The 21,720-nt window shown below is 46.5% G+C and overlaps 2 long non-coding RNA genes across 4 annotated transcripts in view; one reads left to right on the top strand and one right to left on the bottom strand.

Annotated features, from left to right (window-relative positions):
• LOC141084788 (uncharacterized) overlaps positions 1 to 21,720 on the top strand; it is a 347,720-nt gene that overhangs the window by 3,891 nt on the left and 322,109 nt on the right. Inside the window, exons 2-3 of one of the 3 annotated variants that reach the window (XR_012231119.1) lie at positions 16,926 to 17,075; positions 19,414 to 20,530. The exons of the other annotated variants lie outside the window; for them this stretch is intronic. This is a non-coding gene — a long non-coding RNA (uncharacterized lncRNA). Of the gene's footprint in view, positions 1 to 16,925; positions 17,076 to 19,413; positions 20,531 to 21,720 lie in introns of those variants that run through there. 3 annotated transcript variants of the gene reach the window in all.
• Positions 1 to 21,720, bottom strand: part of LOC141084795 (uncharacterized) — a 524,917-nt gene that overhangs the window by 465,813 nt on the left and 37,384 nt on the right. The gene's annotated exons all lie outside the window — the stretch shown is intronic.

Raw genomic sequence — 21,720 nt, 5'->3', positions numbered from 1 at the left:
TCAGTGAATGGACAGGTGCACCTCACAACAGATGCATGGACCAATAGGCATGGCCAGGGCCATTACGTGTCCATCACTGTGCACTGGGTTAATGTGGTGGATGCAGGCTCCACAGGGGACAGCGGTGGTGGAACAGTGCTGCCTAGCCCACGGTATAGGAAACAGTTGGCTGTAGGCTTTCGCTCCTCCTCTATCAGCAAAAGCTCATCCACAGAGCGCAGTCACATGAGCACTCCATCCGCAGCTGGCAGTGTTGCCCACGAGGTGTCCCACTATCGAACAGCTAGTGGTAAGCGTCAGCAGGCTGTGCTAAAGATGATGTCTTTGGGTGACAACAGCACACTGTGGAGGTACTGGCCGACTACTTACAGCGATAAACTGAGTCATGGCTGGGCAGTCTACATCTTGAAGCAGGCAAGGTAGTCAGTGATAACGGCCGTAATTTTGTGGCAGCCATAGCCCATGCAAAACTTACACACATACCTTGCCTGGCTCACACTTTGAACTTGGTGGTGCAGTGCTTCCTTAATTATCCGGAGTTAACATCCCTGCTCCATAAGGTGCGAAGACTGTGCTCGCACATCCGTCGCTCGGCCGTACACTCCAGTCGTATGCAGAAGCTGCAGCGATTGCTCCACCTCCCCAAGCACCGCCTAAGCATAGACTTTGCAACAAGGTGGAACTCCACCCTGCACATGGTTGAGAGGCTGTGCGAACAGAGGCAGGCTGTAATGCATTTGTGGGAGGATACACAGGCAGGCAGTTTGAGGGAAGACATGGAGTTGTAGGGTGTGCAGTGGTCAAAGCTGAAAGACCTCTGTAAAGTCCTTCAGTGTTTTGAGGAATGCACATGGCTGGTAAGCGCAGATGACGCCATCATGAGCTTGAGCATCCCACTTATGCGTCTGCTCATGCAAAGTTTGACGCACATTAAGGATCAGGCATCTGCAGAGGAGGAGGAGGAGGAAAGCCTTGATGACAGTCAGCCATTGTCTGGTCAGGGAACTGACCTGGACGAGGTGGAGGAAGAGGAGGAGGATGAGGGGGATGATTATTTTGGGCCAGAGGATGCTTCTCAAGGGGCAAGAGAAAATGTTGGCGTTCCAAGGTCAGGTACAGTGTTTGTGCGTGACTGTAGGGATGTGGATTTGCCAGAAAGTGCTCCTCCATTCACCACTGGCAGTGCATTATTGACACCTGGAACATTGGCCCACATGTGCGATCATGCCTTGTGGATCCTAAAAAGGGACCCCCGCATTGCCAAAATGATGAGGGATGATGACTACTGGCTGGCCAGTATCCTCGATCCACGCTACAAAGGCAAATAACACAACATCATGCCACAGGAGAACCTAGAGATAATATTGGCTAACAAGCAAGCAACTCTGGTAAACCATTTGTTTGAGGCTTTCCCAGCACACAGCAGCGGTGCTGGTTCTCCCACGAGCCATAGTGGGCACAATGAAAGAGGTGTTCGTGGTGCACACAGCAGAAGTGGCGTTGGAGACGGGGTTTAATGACCATGTTGTGGAAAGATTTCTCAAGTACCGCTCACACGACTGCTAATACAGCATCGATTAAAAGTGACAGGAGACAGCCGTTGTCAACTATGGTTACAAACTATTTCTCCTCCCATATCGATGTTCTCCCTCACAGGTCATTCCCCTTTGACTATTGGGCCTCTAAACTGGACGCTTGGCCTGAATTGGCAAATATGCTTTACAGGAGCTCGCTTGCCCTGCTGCTAGTGTGTTATCTGAAAGAGTCTTCAGTGCTGCTGGATCAATCCTGACAGAAAAAAGGACCCGTCTGTTGACCCAAAATGTTGATGATCTATCCTTCATTAAAATGAACCATGCATGGGTTTCAAAGGATTTTGTCCCACCTTCCCCTGATGACACCTAGGTTGCCAGAAAACTGCCTAGCTTTTGTCCTCCTCTTCCTCGGACTTGCCCAATTCCACCCTTTGCAGCAGCTGAATGTCCAGCCAACACATCAGCATATGCCATTTTTTAAACCTCCCTAACTGGGCTGCCCACCCCTCCCCCAATGGCTGGGGTCAAGACCTGGCGCACCCGGGCAAGTGCCGTTGCTCTGAACAGGTGGATGGGCCCACTGATGGCCGACGGCACTGGCACAGGGCCCTGTTATGATGAGTCACCAAAGGAGGAAAAAACAAAATACCAGCTAAGTCCAGAAAAACCAGAGAGGTTGGCAGCTATCGGATTGCAGACCCCTGAACCTATCCACAACAACTAGCAGTAGCCGTGGGGGGTTCCTACGGTGCCCTAGACCCCTCGATCACAGCCGGAGAACTATATAGCCTAAAGACAGAAAGGGGAAAAACTAAACTGCCCCAGAGCAGACCCCAAAGCAATAGGCAGCCCCCAACATATAATGGTGAAGCAAGATGAAAACACTAACACAGATAGAAAGATAGGTTGAGCAAATGATGGGGCCCAAGCTAACTACATAGGACAGGATAGGAAAGCTGCTGTCTGCCATCCGCAAAAACCCTATCAAAATGAGCCAACCGACTGATAGGAAAAACAGGCCCTGAAGTCGCTAGGCTTCAAAAGACTATATCAGCACACAGGTATATTCTGAAGACAGAGCAAAATATCAATAGATCAGAGACAAAAATGGAGTTCAGCTCACCCCCGGCCAGGGATGGCAGAACTCCCAAAAAACAAGGCAAAACAAAAACAAAACTGAAGAGTACAAAGAAGAGCAGAAAACTTAGCTTTGAGATGCAGGAATCAAGATACTGGTCTCCAAGAATCCAGCAGGAAAATCACCAGCCAGGAAGAAGGGTGTCGGCAGCCTTATATCCAGTCCTCAATTCCAGCCACCCAGTCATCATCTAGCTGCCCATGTGTTTGGTAATCAGCCTCACTACCTTCCTTCACCAGAGGAGGGAGTTCATCAGACCTCAATGGTGAAGGGAAAAATGAACTCACAACAGGACCCCTCATAGTACAATACAGTGTCTCTGATGGTGGGGGGGCCCACTCGCCGTCATACACAACAGCGTACTATGAGGGGCCCTGTGCCAGTACCGTCACCCACAAGTGTCCCCCCCGCTTGGTCATGGCCACAGCACTTGCAAGTTGCAATACTTATCTCTCCCTGCTCCACCGCTGTGTAGTCTGGGCAGTTAAATCCTTCACCGGGACGGCCACTAGAAATTTGGTTTATTGATCGATGATGGTTAAGATGTAGCTATGGCCTTTCCTGCTGACCTCTACCTTCAGATGATCAATGGCTACCATTTGAAATGGACGTCAACTTACAAGCGGATGCAGTGGTGGCTTATGATCACCTTTCACAGATGTGTGACATTCCTGCCACCATTTTTCAATGTCTCCTCTCATACCAATCCAATAGAATCGCCTACGGCCTGTGGCTTCTGTCTTTTGCACTTCAAAATGACCAGACACATAATGATAGGCAGTGAGGACCATGTGTACATCTCTCCCTGTGATCAAAATTTGATGGAGACGAGTAACGGTGATGTGATCCACGCTACTGCGATAAAGCAATCCTTTCTTCACAAAGAACCTTTTTTGCTTTCTCCACAGACACAGTAATTGAGGGTCTGCATCACCTCTGCAACATCTACCGGGAGGTTTTCCCGCGATGAGTAATTCCAAAATTTCTGCTAACACTCGACTTTCCGTCTCTACTTGTATCCATGTAGTTTCCAGTAGCGGAGAGTCTGGACTGGCTTACTGAGAATGAAATATATACGAAGATTTAAAAGTACCACAACACTGTCTACTGGTGTACGCTTTGAATACCTTTCCCTTTTTCTACTTTTTTAATTCTGGTGAAATACATAGTGAGCCTGTGAGTGTCTGTGTCTGATGGAAGTATAGACGGAAATTTACCCCTAGACTGGTATATGCTGATACAGTACCTTGGTTCAAAAAATTTTATTACGATATCATCTGTAGGATAACCAACTGGGGGGGACCCTATTCTTGCCGCAGACAAACACGAGACTGAGACAGAGTTTGTATTGAATAGGTCCGTTTTTATTGCCCATCCTTCTGTCGACCACAGCAATTCACCACAGCCGTCTCACATTTCTCTGTACACAGGCCCCGGTACCTTCACTTCTTTTGCTACTATAATCGTGGCATCCTCTGTGGCTCTTCCACTGGGGCTGCCCTATGCACGTCCACCACAGCGCTTCACCAGTCTGAGCACACCGTTCGTATGATAGCCCCAGGCCGTCTTCATCTGCAGCTACCCCCCGTGACCGCCTCAACTGTCAGTCCTCTCTGGAGCCTTTCCACTGTCTCTATTTCCTCAGCAGAACTTCCTCTTTACTGTGCTCCCTTCGCTGACTGACTCTTCCAGAACCTTCCCTCAGCCTTTTATACTTCCTATTCTGGTAACTCCGCCCACCATCACCTGACAGTTTCTCTGACCAATGGCAGTTATTCAGTCCCACTCCTACACTCTCCACTGCCCTCCAATGGGCAAGCTAAAACACTGCACCCTTTCTCTTTATCTTAGCAGTTTCACACCTACACTGCGCTACACCTCTGCTTCTCACTACAGGCAGGTTTGTCTGTCAGTCCACCTTCCCTACATCATCCATAGTGAGTGAGCGTCTATGGGTTACGCCTTCTATATATACGGTGAATCGGAGATACCAATTTTTACACTATACTCGATACAGCTTCTATCTTGTTATACAGTACCTTGGAGACTTCAAACTCTAAATCGCCATCCACCATGACTGGAGGTGGCATCGGCGTCGTGTCCACAGAGCCTACCACCTTTTTCAATAAAGCCCTATGAAACACGTTGTGTATCTTGTATACCGCAGGAAGTTCCAACCGATAAGCAACCGGGTTAATGATGGCAGCAATCTTAAAAGGGCCAATAAACCTTGGACCCAATTTCAATGATGGAATTTTGAGTTTTATGTTTTTAGTAGCTAACCACACCCAATCACCCACACACAGGTCCGGACCTGGCACGCGTCTAGCGTCAGCCACACGTTTGTACCTTGCACTCATGCTCAGCAATCGCTGTTTCACACTCCTCCAGACCGATGATAGTTGAACTCCTAACCGGTCCTCCTCTGGGACGCCCCCAGAGCCCCCCTGACGCAAGGTACAAAATTGAGGATGGTGCCCATAAACACAAAAGAACGGAGACTCTCCTGATGATTCTTGGCGGTGATTATTTAATGCGAACTCGGCCAAGGGAAGGAATGTCGACCACTCCTCTTGGTTGTCAGACACAAAACATCGCAAATACTGCTCCAGATTTTGGTTCATGCACTCAGTTTGACCATTTGACTGTGGATGAAACACCGACGAATGAGACAACTTGATCCCCAATCGTGAGCAAAAAGCTTTCCAAAACTTCGCCACAAACTGGGTCCCCCTATCAGACACTATGTCCGACGGAACTCCGTGTAGTCTGACCACCTCCTGCACAAAGACCTGAGCCAACGTCTTCGTGTTGGGCAAGGAAGACAACGACACAAAATGCGCCATCTTCGAAAATCGATCAACCACCACCAGGATGTGGTGAGGCAGGCAAGTCCGTGATAAAGTCCATGGAGATTTCTGTCCATGGCCTACTAGGTATCCCCAGAGGCTGTAGAGTGCCAGCAGGACGGGTTCTGGGCGACTTGGCCCTGGTGCACGTGATGCAAGCTGTCACGTACAAGACCACATCCTGCCGGATTTTTGGCCACCAGAAGCGGCACGATACCAGCTCCAAGGTGCCCCTAACCCCTGGATGACCGGCCAGGACAGAGTCGTGGTGTTCCCCCAACACTTTAAGACGAAGATGAAGGGGTACGAATGACTTATTAGAGGGAAGTCCTGGCGGTACCTCCTCCTGGGCCTCGGCAATCTCCGCCTCTACCTCAGTCGTGAGAGCCGAAACCACTACACCTTCCTGGAGGATGGGTACCGGATCTTCCCGAGGTTCTACCCCCAGAAAACACCTGGACAAGGCATCCGCTTTGGTGTTTTTAGCCCCAGGACGGTAAGTCACCAGAAAGTTAAAACGTGTAAAAAACAATGCCCAGCGAGCCTGCCTGGGAGACAGATGCTTGGCCGACTCCAGATAGAGCAGGTTTTTATGGTCGGTGATGACCGTGACCTGGTGGGCCACCCCCTCCAGGAAGTGTCGCCATTCCTCAAAAGCCAATTTGATGGCCAACAACTCCCTGTTGCCGATGTCGTAATTCCATTTGGCAGGCGACAGCTTCTTGGAGAAGTAGGCGCATGGACGCATATTGCTCAAGGACGAGCCCTGTGACAGTACCGCCCCCACTCCCACCTCAGACGCATCGACCTCCACCGTAAAAGGTTTAGATACGTCTGGTTGCACCAGAATGGGGGCTGAAGCAAAATGGTTTTTCAGAAGCTCAAATGCACGCACCGCATCATCAGACCAGATAGCGAGATTGGTACCTTTTTTCGTCATGTCCGTGAGCGGTTTGGCTATAGTAGAGAAATTCTTAATAAACTTCCTATAATAGTTGGCAAACTCAACGAACCGCTAGAGCACTTTTAGATTATCAGGCCGTTCCCATCGCAGCACCGCTTGCACCTTCGCGGCGTCCATTTTAAACCCTGCAGCGGATACAATATAACCCAAAAAAGGCAACTCCTGAACAAAAAATACGCATTTTTCAAGCTTAGCTTATTCTCACGGAGCAACTGTAACACCTGCCTGACATGCTCTAAATGAGTGTCCTGGTCGCTCGAATAGATGAGGATATCATCCAGGTACACAATCACAAATTTCCCCAGCACATGAGCAAATACATTATTTATGAAATGTTGGAAAACAGCAGGCGCGGTTGTCAACCCAAATGGCATAACTAGGCTTTCAAAATGACCCTCAGGGGTATTAAATGCCGTCTTCCACTCATCCCCCTGACGGACCCTTATGAGGTTATATGCCCCCCTGAGGTCAAGCTTGTAAAACCACTTCGCACCAGCCACCTAGTTGAACAAATCAGGGATCAGAGGCATCGGGTAGGGATCACGGACCGTAATCTGGTTTAACTCCCGGAAATCCAGACACGGGCGTAACCCCCCATCTTTTTTCTTAATGAAGAAAAACCCCGCTGCTACAGGTGAGGATGAAGGCCGGATGTGCCCTTTACTTAAACTCTCCGCGATGTAGTCTTTAAGAGCTTGTCTCTCCGGACCAGAAATACTAAACATCCTCGCCTTTGGCAATTTAGCCCCGGGCTTTAACCTAATCTCACAGTAATAGGCTCGATGTGGAGGTAGTTCTGAGCAACCCCTCTCGGAGAATACGTCCGCAAAATCCAGCAACGCCTCCGGAAGGCTGGACTTCACGGCGGACACACATGTGGCCAAGCAATTTTCCTGGCAGAAACCGCTCCACTGAACTATGTCCTGGGTTCTCCAGTCAATCATCGGGTTGTGCTTGGACAACCATGGGAAACCCAGGACCATTTGTGCTGGGAGATTATTGAGCACCCTACATGTAACCCACTCAGAATGTAGGACCCCAATGTGGAGTTTAACCTCAGCTACAAACTCAGTAATCTCCCCCTGTGGGAGGGGAGCAGCATTAATGGTAACCACGTGAATAGGATGAGGGAGTTTTTCGATCTTAAAACCTGCCATACGTGCAAACTCCTCATCCATGAGATTGGTGGTGGAACCGCTATCCACAAACACTGATTTGGGTAGCTCTCTGCCCGCAATAATAACCCTGGCAGGGAGCATACATTGAGATACCATCATGGAGGATATGCATACGCTCAGTTGGGCCTCCTCCATACCCTCTGAGCTTACCAGTTTTCCGCCGGTGCGACTTTCTTTGGTAGCACAGGACAAGCATTTACATAATGATCTCTTTTACCACAGTAAAAACATGCTCCATGCTTCCTGAACCCAGGAACGCGACGCTGCACATGTGATACCCCAGCGATTTGCATAGGTTCCGTGGGCTCACCTGCAGCAACCACACTTGCACCCCTGCTTTCCCCCAGGGGCAGCGTCTCCTGCGCCCCTTGCCGCAAACGGCGATCAATACGAATAACCAAACTCATGGCAGACTCTAACGATGCAGGAGTCTCATACATCAGGAGGGCCTGTTTAACTCTTTCTGAAACCTCATGAATAAACAGACTCCGCAGCGCTGGGTTGTTCCACTGTGTGTCTACTGCCCAACGGCGAAATTCTGAACAATAGTCTTCCGCCATACGTTCACCCTGACGGAGGGCGCGGATTTTAGATTCCGCCAAAGCCAATCTGTCAGGATCATCATAAATGAGCCCGAGTGCTGAAAAAACATTCTCAACCGAATGAAACGTAGCAGAGTCGACTGGTAAAGAAAACGCCCATGCTTGAGGATCCCCACTCAGTAATGATAACACCAGACCCACCCGCTGAGCCTCATTACCTGAGGAGACCGGGCGCATGCGAAAGTATAACTTGCAGGCCTCCCGAAAGATGACAAATTTGCTGCGTTCCCCAGAAAATCGTTCAGGCAGCGGAATCTTTGGCTCTGCACCTGCACCAGCAGAGGCCACTTGCACATTAGCTACAACCAGGCCCTGCTGCTGAACTGCCCCCTTCAACTCGGTGACCTGTAAGGACAGCGCCGCCAACTGGCGGTTTATAGAAGTCATGGAATCCATGGACAAAATGTTGGGCCGATTATAATGTTATGCGGGGCTTAGGTCATAGGAGGCTGAAATACCCGCGGCCCCTGCGGAGTCCCTCAAACTAGGGAAAACCCTGTCTGACCCTCAACCCAGGGTTTTTGCTAATGGTGCAAATGCTTGAGCCTCCAACCTTTCCTTATCGCCTGCTCAGCCCTAAGCTGAACCCTCCACCCAGTGAGTTGTCAAACCACCTAAGCCCACGCAGTAATGACAGACAGGGAGAACGTAAACCACACGGCGCCGCAAACACACCGGACAATACTGTAATGTGAACAGGCCAAAACAAAGCACAAATATAGGAAGGCAAAAAGGTAACAACGGATCATACGACACCAGATATGAATTTCTCTCTCCAACACCACCTCTCCAGACCGGAACCACTTGGCATAAAACACAAGCTATAATCGGCGACGCCCACAGGCCAGCACGACTATTTAAAGACCGTGGGCGTGACCAAACATCCCACCTGATTTCCAGCTAGATTAACCCCCGTTAACCTGAGTAAAATCAAGCCAGCGCCACTGAGGCTATAGTGGACGGAGATGGAATTACCGCTGCCTGCCAGACGCTGTGGTGTGAATAGCGTCCGACATGACAGTACCGTGCGATTGGCGTCCGCTGCCCGACCTGTCAGCTTGCTGGCCAGAATCTGAACCCGTTCCTCTGGCTTCACTTGATGAAGGGCACACTGCCGCTCAAAGTCCTGCAGAAAGCCATCAACGTCTTCCTCTGCCTCCAACTGTCGGAAGGCATTATACTGGATCTTTTTGTGGCTACTGTTGAAGGTACCTGGTCGAAGGCCAGAGCTCCCCCTGCTCACTGGCTCTCCTCTCTCCGCTCTGCCATCTCCATCTTGGCCAGCTCCACTTTGGTCCGCTCTGCCATCTCCATCTTGGCTAGCTCTATCCTGGTCCACTCGGCCATCTTTTCCTTCAGATCAGTACGCACATCAGCCATCACCTCTTGTATGATCTCTACTGCAGGGTTTAGGCCATAGAATGCCAGTCTGTTCTTTACCTCCCTCTGGAATTCGGTCTCCTCCACGTTCACATTGGGGGGCGCTGCACTGTCGTGTTCCATGATGGCTGCTATCAAATCCGCTTTTGTTTTGTTGCTGGCGATCAACCCTCGGGCTTCCACCAGATCTTTTAATGTAGTCCTCTTTAACTTCTGGTAGTTATTTTCCATTCATTCCTTTCCTCCTGTAGAAAGGGTATCAAATCCCGCTGCTGCCACCAGTGTAACGGGGTCTATCAAACTGGGGTACCTCTTTCAGTACCACCCCTGTTGTGAGTTCATTTTCCCCTTCACCGTCGATGTCTGATGAACTCCCTCTTCTGGTGAAGGAAGGTAGTGAGGCTGATTACCAAACACCTGATCTGGTAGATGATGACTGGGTAACAGGAAATTCTGACTGGATATAAGGCAGCCGAAATAAAACATCTCAAATACGACTCCAAAGTCTGGTTTGTTCTCTCCGTCTGCCCATTGGTCTGAGGGTGAAACGCAGAGGAGAAGGACAACTGAATTCCCAGCTTGGAACAGAAAGTCCTCCAAAATCTAGACACAAACTGAACTCCTCTAAGATGGTCCATCTTGTACCACTCCCTAAGTTGCCATCTTCCTCAGAGTTGGTGCCCTTGTTTTTGCAACAGGTGGTTCGCTTGCAAGGGATTCCTGAGAACATTGTATCTGACAGAGGAGTTCAGTTTGTGTGTAGATTTTGGAGGATTTTTTGGCCTCTACTTATCAAAACAATTTATTGTATTACCAATCTACATATATAAATACCTGTCTGTGTTCATCAGCTCATGAAATACATTTACATTTGTCCAGCTTGCTTTTTCTGAAATTTCCTGCACCCCGACGACCAATGTGCGAAAATTTTGCACGGGCCAAGCTATTATACTGTCAAAGCCAGATTTAAGCAGGAGGTCATTTTCTGATGACACAAACCTTTTAAGAACTATAACTTGGAGCCATGATATAAACTATATAACGTTCAAATATACCAAAGATGGCAGCAAGTAAAGTCACTTGGTTTTAAATGAACCTTCCTTTATTATGGCCCCTATAACAACTTCCCAATTTCTGAAGACATCTAGATTTTATACAACAGATCATAAATGCTAATCAATTCTTCTTCTGTCGTCCACAGCAGATTAATTCATTGCTCTTTAATTGCTGTATTTATCCTACCCCGTATACATATTTGTATGTGGACTCGACTTTATTACAATCCCGCGACACGCCGCGGTCTTTCAGCTGTCAAGCAATATGTAATTTGTGTTGACAGATGTAAATGTGCCCGCACAATGTTTCCAAGCAGACTCTTATCTCAATACCAAGGAAACACAGAAAAAAGTCACGATTTTCCCCATTTTTGCCAATGCGTTTGCTATCTGTATCAGTTTATATGTGAAAGCATTTCCATTACACTTTTGAGCGATTAGGAAAAAGATATATATGGTGTGTGTTGTGCGGATTTTCCTTGCAATAGACATTTTATGAAGAATTCACCTAAAGGGAACCTGTCACCTCGTTTTTCAGCTATAAGCTGCGGCCACCGCCATCATTCTGTAATGCTGTAGATAAGCCGCCGATCTAACCTGAAAGATAAGAAAAACAAGTTTTATTATACTCACCTGGGGGTGAGAGGTCAGAGAGTCCCAGCGCCTGCGCACTGCAATACTTGGCTTTGCCCTCAACAGGGCAGATCAGTACGCCTGCGCAGGAGCCGTGACACGAAGCAAGGACGATGGCGACATCGCGTGAAGATGGGAGGCGCCGGACCCGGACCTGCGATGCCCATCGGATCGGACCGCCCCCGGTGAGTATAAAAAAACTTGGTTTTCTTATCTTTCAGGTTAGATCAGCGGCTTATCTACAGCATTACAGAATGCTGTAGATAAGCCCCAAAAGCCAGTGACCGCAGCTTATAGCTGAAAAACGAGATGACAGGTTCCCTTTAAATGTGTTGCAATACCACAGCCAACCTGCGGACAAATGTGGCACTGTTTCTTGGTGATACACTGTATAATTTTAGTCTCTTTCAACCCCTTTAAAAAAATCAAAATAGTCTTTCTACCTCCCAGTAAAGTGCCTAGTTTGAAGTATTACTCGGTTGGGAAGGATCTGGTTGCTCTCCACTAGTGACGAGCGAATTTGTTTGGAAAACGAACGCCAAGCATAAATTCAGCATGAATATGGCACATTCGGATTCGTGATCAGGAACACAAGCAAAATTTTATAAAATCGGAAAAAATCAGTAACATTCGGTAAAAGTGTGGGAAAATCTTTGCGTTGCCACAAAAGTATTTTCAGCACTTTAGATAATGATGGTGTATCATGAGCGTTTGCCACGTGTTTAATGAGGGGAGGGGGTTTGCAGAGCTCAGAGGCGCCGCGTTCTTGTAAACAGTCATTTTTTTCCCTAACTTTATGTATGCACATTGCGGCTAGCCAATCAGGGCGCAGGAAACATCCACAATGTCCTGACACAAAGGCTTTTGTAATTGGCTGCTGAAATCACATGTCCCTCACCATATAAAGAGCGAACATTTTGTTTTAGTGCCATTTTGACACTATAACAGCGCAGAGAGGCTGCTCCTGACGCTAGCACTGTTAACAGCAAGATTTTAGCTAGGTAGTTAGGTGGTTGTATATCGGTCAGATACAAAAAAAAGCCCAACACTTTTAAACAAAAGAAAAAAGGCGGTGACCTAGTCAAATAAACCGCCATTATAATGCAATTTCCACTCCATAAATGACATAGAACAAGGTGAAAAAATGGGAGTACTGGATTCAAAAAAGTTTTTATGTAAAAATATAAATTTTTTTCAGCAATAACATCAATAATTACCATATACTTTAAATAGCATAATAGCAAGTTGTACAAAGACGCAAACAGGACAGCAATAGAAAAGGGGAGACTGGAGTATAGTCCTGTGCACCAGGAGCATATGCACAAAAGTACCTCCCAAAAAATATCAAAAGCAAGTGCCATAGAAAACAAATGCCATAAAAAGTACCCCTAACCCAGAGTACCCACAAGCAAATGATACGCTTGTATAATGTAAGCAGGGACAGGATACTAAGTAGAGAGGCAAAGTACTAACAATAAAGTTGGCAGACCCTGTCCATTAGGAATCTCACAACAGCCATAATTGGCAATAAGAATGAAAAGGACAGCTTACCAACGTGTGCACAGTGACCCCAAATCCCCCAGGGCGACCCCCGATGCGCGTTTCGCGCTCACACTGGGCGCTTTCTCAAGGAGGATAAAGGCTGGAAGAGGAACAGGACCCTAAAGTATCCAAGGTAACGTGATCACGTGTGTGATCACTTGGTATGGGAGAGCCAATCAGAGGCGGCACCCTCGGCGCATGCGCCGCATCATCAAAGGTCCTGTGGCATGACGGCTGGCGTCAGGTCCAAATACGCATGTACGGGGAAGTGTTCCACCGCGCCTGAGCCAAACACACTACAGACGCCAGCCCCCATGCCCAGTATCCAAAGAAGACGCGGGTTGCATGCGCGCTACCGCATGAAAGGCAAATAACCCCATAATGATATTTGAAACCCAATAGTAGGCAACATAAGGCACCAGTATTGTAATAGAATCTCCACAACATACAAAAAATTATAAAAAAAAGATAAAGATGACAGTTTGGATATATAAACAATGATCAAAGAAAAACAAAAACAATTACTATACTACAATATCCATAGGCACATAATAGTAGCCATATATAAATATGCATTCATAAATAATGGCTATTCTTGTTCATTGAAGCACGTAGCGAATATCCATGTGTCAGTCAATACAAGGAGAAAACATAAAGACAACACGAATCAGAATGGTCCGTAGGTCCAATAGCAATGACCGCAAGGTCCATGGATCCAATAACAGCCAATAGAAGAAAATAATAAAAACTGAAATAGACAAACAGTCAATGTTAAAAACATGTTAAAAAGCCTTGCAGAGAAAAGGGAATATATACAATAATGGATGCAGTAGAGAACAAGCTATGAAACTTATATTATAAAAAAGACGCAAAGCTAAGGGACTCCTTAAGACCCTAGGAGTTACTGTGTCAAGAATGACGATCCATCTTGCCTCTTTTTGGGCCAGTATTTTCTTATAATTGCCCGCTCTAATCCCCAAATGAACACAATCTATTCCCCTAACCATAAAGGTCTATGGATCACAATTATGTACAGCCCTAAAATGTCGGGGGATAGTTTTAAAAGTCGACGGGTCCACCACCGTCTTAGCTGCACGAATGTCCCGCACATGCTCACGCACCCTCACTCACAGTTCCCTGGATGTCAAGCCAACGTATATCATGGGGCACCCACCTGTAGCGTCATAAATAACGTTGGTGCTGCCACATGATATACGTTGCTGTATCTGAAAATTCTTTGATCCATCCGATGAGTGGAACGTCGAGCAGCGCAGGACATTCGAGCAGGCAAGACAGTGGCCACAGGGGTATGATCCCACATTTGGACCCCTAGATCCAAAGGGGGAACCAGACACCGGAACATATTGGCTCTTGACCAGGAGATCCTTAAGAATTCCACAGCACATGGGAGGCGGCCGGCGTGCCCCCATCGCCAAAAAAGAATCTCTCCCAGGAGCGCAGGAAGAGATTAGCATACGAGGGCGCACCGGCCACGACCATGGCCGTGCCGCACCGCTGTAAGTAAAACTGATCTTTAAAAACAAAAAAATTATGGGTAAGGACAAACTGCAGCAGCTCGAGGATCAGGTCGCACAAAGGGCCGTCCAAGTCAGACATCCCCAGGAAGAGGCGAACAGCTTCCAGGCCCAAGGTGTGATCGATGCAGGTGTATAGGGATTCAACGTCTGCTGTGACGAGAAGGGTGTGAGTATTCACAAAGATGCCATCGACCTGGGTGAGGACGTCCGTCGTGTCCTTAACATAAGATGTTAATAATTCGACCAGAGGGCAAGAGGTAAAATGTGGGTGTTTTAGGGGTCTTTACCACCCATCCCTCAAAAACTGCCTTAGTAATGATCCCCTCATCCAAAGCACGAACAAGGATGCGTTGGAGTGTGAGCGAGAGGGAGGATGTTGGATTGAAAGGCAACTTCTCATATGTCTGAGAATTTTTCAAATGCCTGTAAGCTTCACGCTCATACATGATTGTTGGCTAGAGCACGATGTTTCCCCCTTTGTCGGCCAACTTTAAAACCACCCCAGGCATAAATTGTAATTCCAAAATTGCTTGTCGCTGTTTATAGGTGAGATTATCAAATCTGCATCGGGAGGATAGTTTTTTAAAATCCTCCGTCACCAATTTCGTAAACACATCAATAGCGGGACTAATCGTCAAAGGGGGGAATCTCATGGACCTGGGCACAACTTTCGGAGGAATCTTACCCCTCATAGGTGGTGCTTGTTCCTCAAGGAGGTCCTCCAAAGGACGAAGTGCCTCCCTCTCGTTCTCACTCATAGGTTCATTACTTAAATCCTTGTGATGCAATTTTTGCAAAAGAAGCTTCCTCGAAAAAAGATTGAGGTCCTTCAATGCTAAAAAATAATTAAAGGAATTAGTGGGGGAGAAGGTAAGGCCCCTACTGAGAACTTCCAATTGTGGTTGGGTGAGGTTATGGGGGGAAAGATTGATCACCTAAAGACTGGACACAGAACTCTCCGGCTGAGTGCGCCCTGTAGTATTCTTATTTTTAGCCGATTGGCGGTAACATCACGTCTCAAAAGTGGATCCTGATTTGAATTCCCGCCAGAATGAGGTGATTGTGATGTAATGTCCTCGTCCAGCGAAATATTAGATTTAGATGACGTAGATCTGGATCTAGATCGAGACTTGTTCCTATACATCTGACGGGACCGATCAATGGGGTTGCGCCACCTATAAACCCTTGAGGCCATCCTGTCCTGTATGTCTCTTAATTTTTTTTGTTTTCATGGCCTGAATGTCATGGGCCCATTTTTGGAAATCAACATCCAATAAATCATTGAATTTCTTGAGAGGATCCACCTTGAGATCTTTTTTTATTTCTACTTGTAAGGTTTCGATCTCGCTCTCAAGAATATTCAATGTTTTTGCATTGTGACTTTTTAAAAGGTTAAGGAAGCCTCTAGAGCACGTATTAGTGAGCTCCTCCCATTTATCCTTAAACTCATCATCCTGAATGGGAAAGGAAGGAAATACTTGGATGCGCAATCCCCTGGGAATGAAATTTTTTGGAATATATCTATCTAAAAATTCATGATTCCACCAGATACGTATGCGCTTTTTTAACAAGTCCCTAAATTTAACCATAGTCTCCTGTAAATCTCTACTGCATCCATTAGTGTCCCCATCAGTGCCGTCCTGAAAAGCGTCATTAAGTTGTGCACGCCACGTGTGGTCACGTGCACGAAAGTCCATAGCAGGGCAAAAGGACTCTGTGAAAAACACAGAAAAAGTAATTAGACACAAAAAAAATCCCAACACTTTTAAAAAAAAGAAAAAGGCGGTGACCTAGTCAAATAAACCGCCATTATAATGCAATTTCCACTCCATAAATGACATAGAACAAGGCGAAAAAATGGGAGTACTGGATTCAAAAAAGTTTTTATGTAAAAATATAAATTTTATTCAGCAATAACATCAATAATTACCATATAAATAGCATAATAGCAAATAGTACAAAGACGCAAACAGGACAACAATAGAAAAGGGGAGACTGGAGTATAGTCCTGTGCACCAGGAACATATGCGCAAAAGTACCTGCCAAAAAATATCAAAAGCAAGTGCCATAGAAAACAAATGCCATAAAAAGTACCCCTAACCCAGAGTACCCACAAGCAAACGATACACTTGTATAATGTAAGCAGGGACATGATACTAAGGGTTTATAAGTGGCGCAACCCCATTGATTGGTCCCGTCAGATGTATAGGAACAAGTCTCGATCTAGATCCAGATCTATGTCATCTAAATCTAATATTTCTCTGGACGAGGACATTACATCACAATCACCTCATTCTGGTGGGAATTCAAATCAGGATCCACTTTTGAGACGTGTTGTTACACGCCAATCGGCTAAAAATAAGAATACTACAGGGCGCACTCAGCCGGAGAGTTCTGTGTCCAGTCTTCAGGTGTTCAATCTTTCCTCCCATAACCTCACCCAACCACAATTGGAAGTTCTCAGTAGGGGCCTTACCTTCTCCCCCACTAATTCCTTTAATTATTTTTTAGCACTGAAGAACCTCCATCTTTAATCGAGGAAGCTTCTTTTGCAAAAATTGCATCACAAGGATTTGCGTAATGAACCTATGAGTGAGAACGAGAGGGAGGCACTTCATGCTTTGGAGGACCACCTTGAGGAACAAGCACCACCTATGAGGGGTAAGATTCCTCCGAATGTTGTGCCCAGGTCCACGAGATTCCCCCCTTTGTCGATTAGTCCCGCTATTGATGTGTTTACGAAATTGGTGACGGAGGATTTTAAAAAACTATCCTCCCGATGCAGATTTGATAATCTCACCTATAAACAGCGACAAGCAATTTTGGAATTACAATCTATGCCTGGGGTGGTTTTTAAGTTGGCCGACAAAGGGGGGAACATTGTGGTCTGGCCAACAATCATGTATGAGCGTGAAGCTTATAGGCATTTGAAAAATTCTCAGACATATGAGAAGTTGTCCTTCAATCCGACATCCTCCTTCTCGCTCGCACTCCAACGCATCCTTGTTCGTGCTTTGGATGAGGGGATCATTACAAAGGCAGTTTTTAAGGGATTGGTGGTAAAGACCCCTAAAGCACCCACATTTTACCTCTTGCCCAAGATCCACAAGGATGCCGCCGACCCTCCTGGCCGTCCGATCGTGTCCGGTATTCAGGGACTGTGCGATCCAGTATGTAAATTTTTAGACTACTATCTTAAGCCTCTGGTCGAATTATTACATCTTATATTAAGGACACGACAGACGTCCTCACCTGGGTCGATGGCATCTTTGTGGATACTCACACCCTTCTCGTCACTGCAGACGTTGAATCCCTATACACCTGCATCGATCACACCTTGGGCCTGGAAGCTGTTCGCCTCTTCCTGGGGATGTCTGACCTGGACGGCCCTTTGTGCAACCTGATCCTCGAGCTGCTGCAGTTTGTCCTTACCCATAATTTTTTTGTTTTTAAAGATCAGTTTTACTTACAGCGGTGTGGAACGGCCATGGTCGCGGCCGGCGCGCCCTCATATGCTAATCTCTTCCTGGGCTCCTGGGAGAGATTCGTTTTTGGCGACGGGGGCGCACCGGCCGCCTCCCATGTACTGTGCTTTCACCGCTATATTGATGATGTATTGTTCTTTTGGCATGGGACTGTGCAGCAGCTCGGGGACTTTATGGCGTGGCTTAATATCAATACTTATAACATCAAGCTCACCTTCAGGTATGATTCCAAAAGCATTGATTTTCTGGATGTCACTCTGGAGCTAGACAGTTCCCGTCGCATCCAGACTGACGTCTACAGAAAATTATAGAGATAGGAGCAGTCTTGTTTACTGATGAAGGCTAGTTGATACAGCCGAAACATCTATATTTGTGACTGCAAATAAAAATTCTTCATCTTTGCAACGAGTTGAGTGCCAAAAATTTTTTGACGTCTACAGAAAACCCACGGCGGTTAATGCTTTATTACATGCGGAATCCTCGCACAACTATTCCACCATCAAGGCCGTCCCGGTTGGTCAATTTCTCAGGATGAGGCGAATATGCTCCACAGACGATAGGTTTGAGAGGCGTGCTAGAGATCTGCACACATGCTTTCGTGATCGAGGATACAGCAACAGGTGTATAGGGAGGGGTTATGATAGGGCAAGAGGTACTGCACGGAAAGATCTTCTTTAACCAAGGACTGGTATTAGGGGTGGTGATGGGGGTAGGAACGCTAACCCCATTCGGTTCATTTCCACTTATAATCATGAGTGGGGCCATATGAAGGAGATCCTTTCCAGACACTGGGCGGTTTTGAGCTCTGAGCCCTCTCTTACTTCTGCTATTGGGGATCGTCCCATGATGACGGCCAGGAGATCCAGAATTCTTAAGGATCTCCTGGTCAAGAGCCAATATGTTCCGGTGTCTGGTACCCCCTTTGGATCTAGGGGTCCAAATGTGGGATCATACCCCTGTGGCGACTGTCTTGCCTGCTCGAATGTCCTGCGCTGCTCGACGTTCCACTCATCGGATGGATCAAAGAATTTTCAGATACAGCAGCGTATATCATGTGGCAGCACCAACGTTATTTTTTACGCTACATGCGGGTGCCCCATGATATACATTGGCTTGACATCCAGGGAACTGCGAGTGAGGGTGCGTGAGCATGTGCGGGACATTCGTGCAGCCAAGACGGTGGTGGACCCGTCGACTCTTAAAACTATCCCCCGACATTTTAGGGCTGTACATAATTGTGATCCACAGACCTTTATGGTTAGGGGTATAGATTGTGTTCATTTGGGGATTAGAGCGGGCAATTATAAGAAAATACTGGCCCAAAAAGAGGCAAGATGGATCATTATTCTTGACACAGTAACTCCTAAGGGTCTTGACGAGTCCCTTAGCTTTGCGTCTTTTTTATAATATAAGTTTCATAGCTTGTTCTCTACTGCATCCATTATTGTATATATTCCCTTTTCTCTGCAAGGCTTTTTAACATGTTTTTAACATTGACTGTTTGTCTATTTCAGTTTTTATTATTTTCTTCTATTGGCTGTTATTGGATCCATGGACCTTGCGGTCATTGCTATTGGACCTACGGACTATTCTGATTCGTGTTGTCTTTATGTCTTCTCCTTGCATTGACTGACACATGGATATTCGCTACGTGCTTCAATGAACAAGAATCGTCATTATTTATGAATGCATATTTATATATGGCTACTAATATGTGCCTATGGATATTGTAGTATAGTAATTGTTTTTGTTTTTCTTTGATCATTGTTTATATATCCAAACTGTCATCTTTATCTTTTTTTTATAATTTTTTGTATGTTGTGGAGATTATATTACAATACTGGTGCCTTATGTTGCGTGCTATTGGGTTTCAAATATCATTATGGGGTTATTTGCCTTTCATGCGGTAGCGCGCATGCGACCCGCGTCTTCTTTGGATACTGGGCATGGGGGCTGGCGTCTGTAGTGTCTTTTGCTCAGACACGGTGGAACACTTCCCAGCGCGTGCGCATTTGGACCTGACACCCGCTGTCATGCCACAGGACGTTTGATGACGCGGCGCATGCGCCGAGGGTGCCGCCTCTGATTGGCTCTCCCATACCATGTGATCACACACGTGATCACGTTACCTTGGATACTTAAGGGTCCTGTTCCTCCTCCAGCCTTTATCCTTCTTGAGAAAGTACCCAGTGAGAGTGCGAAACGCGCGTCGGGGGTCGCCCTGCGGGATTTGGGGTTACTGTGCACACGTTGGTAAGCTGTCCTTTTCATTCTTATTGCCGATTATGGCTGTTGTGAGATTCCTAATGGACAGGGTCTGCCAACTTTATTGTTAGTACTTTGCCTCTCTACTTAGTATCCTGTCCCTGCTTACACTATACAAGCGTATCATTTGCTTGTGGGTACTCTGGGTTAGGGGCATTTTTTATGGCATTTGTTTTCTATGGCACTTGCTTTTGATATTTTTTGGCAGGTACTTTTGTGCATATGCTCCTGGTGCACAGGACTATACTCAAGTCTCCCCTTTTCTATTGTTGTCCTGTTTGCGTCTTTGCACTACTTGCTATTATGCTATTTATATGGTAATTATTGATGTTATTGCTGAATAAAATTTATATTTTTACATAAAAACTTTTTTGAATCCAGTACTCCCATTTTTTCTCCTTGTTCTATATCAGTCAGATAGTGTAGCTAGCTACTGTCCAATGTCGCTGTTAAATTTACCTTCCAGCAATTTTTTTTTTTGGCCATTACTGAGGTCCACAGACAAAGCCATAAGGGCACATGTCCTACAAGTGTGTTGTGCACTGCTTCTATTGTGCTCCATGCACGAGTATAGCATTCTAAATAATATTTTTTCACTAGTGTTGTAGCTGTTTTCGTTCTGACCCAGAGTCAGATATGCCAGATCACCAGTGAGGCCAAATTAGGAGTTTACGCCCTTAATTTACAAACGCTTGGAGACAAAAGAGACTGCACACGGGCCATGGGCAAATCACTTTATCTAACGTAATGAAACACAAGGCAATATTTTATACAATTTACAACAATATGTAATTCTATGGAGCTCATGTGGCCCCCACTGTTTATCCCAGGGTCATACCATGCTTACCATGTACCCAGAACATGTTGTTGCTGACTATTGAGAACATATATGATAACAAGTATAGTCTCCTTGAGACCGGGGTCACACTAGAAAGGAATACGGACGAGTGTGAGGCGTTAAAAGCACGCATTACACACGGACAAATGAATGTTTCTCTATGGGGCAGCTCCCAACAGCCGTATAATTCTCGCCCTTATTCTACGGTCCGTGCCAATCGCAGCATGCTGCGATTGTCAGCGTACTACGCCCATAGTACGCCAATGCAAGTCTATGGGTGCGCAAAAAATACAGATTACACACAGACCACATGTGTGACTTGCGAGAAATACGCAGGTCTTTTGGCAGGTGACAGGAAATGGGCCAATCCATCATCAGGAAGCTTTGACATGCAAATGAGCTCAAAAAGCACTCCAGACATCCAGGAGGTACGCCTCCACGGAGTACATCAGCGTCATGGTGCCATATTTTCTCAATGTGGAGATGCTTATTGTGTTAGTGCAGGAGCGGCCAGAAATCTGGGACCAACGTGATGCCCATTATGCCAACCGGGCAAGAAAGGAGGCATTATGGAGGCACATATGTTGCCAGATGTGCCACGATTTTGGTGATAGGCCACGTGAGGAGCAGCAGCAACTGAGTAAGTACAACCCAAAAACTGTTTAAAATTACCTCACATCAAAAAATGCATATAGAATCAGCCCCCCCCCCTTCCTGT

Source organism: Dendrobates tinctorius, unplaced genomic scaffold (genome assembly GCF_039654945.1).
Source record: "Dendrobates tinctorius isolate UK_male_01 unplaced genomic scaffold, ASM3965494v1 ptg000006l, whole genome shotgun sequence".
NCBI classification, from domain to species: Eukaryota; Metazoa; Chordata; class Amphibia; order Anura; family Dendrobatidae; genus Dendrobates; species Dendrobates tinctorius.
The sequence above is the reverse complement of the archived record's forward strand: the minus strand, read 5'-3'. Positions and strand labels throughout refer to the sequence as shown.